This window comes from Juglans regia, chromosome 2, assembly GCF_001411555.2.
Source record: "Juglans regia cultivar Chandler chromosome 2, Walnut 2.0, whole genome shotgun sequence".
Taxonomy (NCBI): Eukaryota; Viridiplantae; Streptophyta; class Magnoliopsida; order Fagales; family Juglandaceae; genus Juglans; species Juglans regia.
This window is the reverse complement of record NC_049902.1, coordinates 6,129,976-6,134,600: the sequence shown is the minus strand read 5'-3', so window position 1 is coordinate 6,134,600 and position 4,625 is coordinate 6,129,976. Positions and strand designations below refer to the sequence as shown.

The following is a 4,625-nucleotide window of genomic DNA, read 5'->3' as shown; positions in this document are numbered from 1 at the left end:
AGTACAAGAAATCTGGCTTTTTTCAGCACTCAAAATCGTCGCAAATACCTTTCAGAATCGCTACATTTGATAATTTTTGGCGATTTATAAATCGCTGCAGGTTCGCCGAAATCCTAAAGACATTTTTGATCAATTTCGACGATAGGCAAAAATGGTAAAAAACTACTATTTTCGACGATTTTAGTCTGCCGTAAATGTTCAAAAAATTGACAGAAATTACCTTCCGGTTTACCTTTAAAATCGCTGAGAACTACTATTTCCGGCGATATGTATCGTCACAAAAACTTAATAAATCGCCGCAAATAACTTATTATTTTTCTCAACGATTTAAAATTATCGCCATTATGAAGTATTTCCAGCGGGTAAGTTTCGCCGCAAAAAAATATTTTTGGCGATTTCATGTCGCCGTAAATATATTCTGCTATGAAAAAATTATTTTTGGCAAGCAAAACTCGTTGGAAAAGATGTTTCACAAAATAAAAAAAAAATGCACAAAACAGTATAGAGAAAATATATCACACATCCAAGTTTTGGATACACAGCGATTATTCACTACATGACCCACGTATTATTTCTTTTACCTGTTTACAATGAAACCAATGTCAAGCTAAGCCTAACAGCATCAAGTAGAAAAGATCAACACATCCACATATTTACATGAACTAAACAAGATGTCATTCACACTCCAAAAAATTATCATAACTACTATATATTTGAGAAAATGGCTTGGAAAAAAGCTTGTTCATCTGATGGTGAATGTGTCTGAGATTATGCAGGTTGTCCAATTGCCATTTCAACCACTTCTTGAGGTCTTCGGTTTTGTTGTGGCGAGTTCTAGTTGTGGTATAGTACCTGCATCATTTACATCAGGAGGAGCATCCACCACTACGAGGAGTTGGGTCTACCTGCTTCTGTTCTAAAATCTGTTTCTTCACTACTGTGGATCCATTTTCCAAAAAATTCGGAACCTCAAGTATCTGTAATCAACTAAACTGGTTTAACTACGTGCCATGAAACATGATTTACATTGTCTGGTGAATGGTACAAATATTTATAGCCAACAAAACAAATTGAAAAAAGATGATGAATAGATTCTGCTAATGCCATTGCAGCCGTAAAATCACATAATGTTTCATTTTTCATCTTCGTGAGCCTATTTCTTTTTAAATTAGAGAACAGGGCAATACAACCTCCGACCTCAGCAGAAACCAAGCTGACATCTTTAGTATAAAATGGCATGTTGTTAAGGGCCAAATGCTTTTCTTAGCATCATAGGCCGGACCAGTCGTAATATTTTCTTTACTCAACTGCATCAGAGCAATGCCTGATGTTTAGAGGTCAAACCAGACTGGTGAGACATTTAAGGCTCAAGACTTCCATGATCCAGCGGAGAATACTTATCTTGCCAACTTAACCAACTTACACAAATAACTTAGGTGCATTTTTCTTCAGTAAGAACTAGAAGTCTTTCAGGTTGTAAGCAATCAAGTTCTAAGCTAGTATTTCTTTACAACTCTTGCACTGGGGAAGCAAGAACATATAATGGACCTAACTACTCTTTTTTCTTTCACTGAACAGCTTCATTCTACTATTATCATAATACATAGGCTGGCAGGTCTAAATCAACCACCATCAGTGAAAATAAATGGAACATGAGGACGAATCAATTATCATCAATCAAACAGTTTGCCCTCCAATAAAAATAAAAGGAACATAAGGACAAGTCTAACGGGTCAATGAGACACATTGCTGATATGAGATGACAGTTAAAAAATGCAAGCTTTGTTGAAATAGGATACCTTTAATGTAAGATCTTTAAAGCATTGGTGGACATTCTCTTTAGTTTTAGCACTACATTCAAGAAACAAACATTTATGTCCCTGAGCAAGAGCCAACCCCTCTTCTCTCGTTACAGCCCTCTCATTCTCCTGGAATATGTTTCACGCTATAAGAAAACAATAAATCCCAACTGCTCGAACGCACATAACACCACATGGCAGGAAATTAAGGGAAAATGAAGCCTATATCTATTCTTGAATATAAAGATTATCATTAAAAAAAAAAATTGAATGGTAAATATATGGGCACTAAACGTCTAATCACATATTTAATTGTGTCTGTCTACCCCAAGAAAATATAGTGTGAACATACAAATCACCCTATCGACTTTATTCCCAAGAAGAATTTTGATACACTCATGATGAAAGACTATTGATTATGGACGACCCTATACTTGTGCGTAGCTTCAAATATATTTCATCTCGACTCTTGCCTGAGGAACCCTTACTTAGTCTATCCTGTAGATGAAAGACAATTAAAGTTGACAAATTAAAAAAACTGAAAAAAGAACATAAAATTATGTTAGCATTAAAAAAAAAATCAACAAAACCAATCAAAATTGTGATACTATTATTGCAAGCCCACTTATTGACACCAAATGAATCACCTTGTGAGTCATCCCGTTGTTGCAATCTACCAATTTATTTGGTACCAAAACTTCATAACATTCATTTGGTCCCTCATTTATGTCTTCATGCATACATTCTTTTGTTTCATTTAAATCATTTTGTTTTAACTTTCATTTCATCATTGATTTCACTAACTACATAGTAACACAAAAACATTCAAGAAATCCAAACCTTAATTTCAAGGCTGGTGGCATCCTTCATTAAATACATCCTTATAACATCTTTCTTTTAATCTAAAACTTAGCTTTTAACCATTTTTGTGAATATGGGACTCTCTGCCAGCCCAGCCCTATGCATGTATTAGTTTCATTTAAAGAAACGTATTTTAGTCCAAAGGAAAGAACTCTTTATTTGGACCAAAAAAGCAATTCTCAATTCCGACTAACTTATCTTTCTATTTTCTATCCCCCAGTGCTATCTGACTATGTGAACTAAATTTGCTCAAGGAATATGTACTTTAAAGTTTAAAGGGTACTAAAACAGAGCCATAAATAACATAATTTAGAGTAAAAAGACAAGTTACAATGTCTTAAAAAAATCCCAGTTGGAAGCATGATTAACAATAATATCAGATAATCAGGAGCTTAATGCTATATCATTTTCAAGAAGATGGATATTTCAAGAGATCAATTAGGAGCTTAAAGCTATATCATTTTCATCATTGTCTGCCTGTTTTTTCCATTTAAGGAGGGAGATGAGAAGGAAAAAAATCAAAGCCTCTGGGAAAAAATCAAAGCCTTTAAAGTATTATGGTTCCAAACATTCTAGTGTGGAAATGCAGTAACGTTGGAGAACAAACGGACCCATGTGTTCCAGCATATACATACACGATCATTCTAATATATATTATGAAGATATCAATGGCGTCCAAATTAGAATTGAAATCCGTGATTAATTAGTAGGAGGACCTAGCTACTATAGCGTGAACATGCAGGCCAGCAAGCATATATAGTGCAGATCAAGGCCGGATATGAAAAGAAATTAATTATATATTAATACATGCAAAGAAGTACTACATGAGATTCTGTTAAGAACCCTCATAGTAATAATTTGTTTTTATCTAAACGTGAAAGCTATATATATATATATAGTACTATTCATGTTTCACGCTTAACTTTTTAGTGTCGAAGCACGTTATCATGATTAACTTGAAGATTAACTTGAAAACCCATACCAGGGGTGGTCATGGTGATAGCTTGGCGTGGAGTGGTGGCTCGGGAGGAGCACGGCGGTGCTGAGGAGAGCTGGTGGTCGTGGGTTGCGAACAGAGCAAGGGAGAGAGGGAGGGCCTCGGGCTGCTCGGCTAGGCGTGGAGGAGAAGGGGCCTCCGACGGAGAACTGTCAACGGTGCCGAGATGTGGGTGGTGGCGAACGGCGCCCCCAGCGGCGGCGATATAGAGAAATCCAAGAGAGAGAGGTGAGGCTAGATTTGGGGAAAAGGCAAGAGATCGGCGCGGGGGCTGGGGGAAAAGGAGGGGTTGGCTGTCGAGGTGAGGTGGCGGTGACGTTGATATCAACAGAATCTCCATCAACGGAATCTCCATAAAAAAAAATCTCCGTCAACGGAATCTCCATCAAACGAACCTATATCAACAGAATCTCCAACAAAGGAATCTTCAACAAATGAATATTCACAAAATAGAAACTAACACTTTGACAATGCAGGAAATAGGAACAAAAGGGAAAGGCGGTTAAGGAAAAAGGAGTAAAGGGAAAAGGCGATCAAAAGAAAGGAGAAAATAAAAGAAAATTAAAACAAATCGGCAAGCTCAACAGGGTAGAGCCCCTTTAAAGACTGACAAATGAACATACGGACGGCCCGACAAAAAAAGCACAAGCCGTAGGGACATCAACATGGTGGGGTTGTCAATTACAACCAAGCACTATCGGGGTAAAAAAAAAGAAGGTGACCGTTAGAAACTCATGTACTGTGACAACAAGGATACTTGCCGGTTTGGATTTGGGGAATGTGGTTTATGAAGCGACGCACACAGCCGCTTGACTCTCCTTCATTAATGAGGTTGAAGAGATGTTATGAAAAGATGAGCCCATCATAGAAGATAGGAACGCCGTTAGAAATGCTAATTTGCAGAAGCTCCCCGGACCTTAGAAAACCTTAGTAAAGTTCCCGGTCTTGGTAAGAAGGTGGGATAAAAT

At 37.2% G+C, this 4,625-nt stretch overlaps 1 long non-coding RNA gene across 1 annotated transcript; it reads right to left on the bottom strand.

The window, feature by feature from the left end:
• Window positions 1-703: 703 nt before the first annotated feature.
• LOC108995449 lies at window positions 704-2,202 on the bottom strand. Its single transcript, XR_001996856.2, has 3 exons — window positions 2,159-2,202; window positions 1,800-1,928; window positions 704-977 (listed from the first exon to the last, which is right to left on the bottom strand). It is a non-coding gene; the product is annotated as an uncharacterized LOC108995449 (long non-coding RNA).
• Between the last annotated feature and the right edge of the window lie 2,423 nt (window positions 2,203-4,625).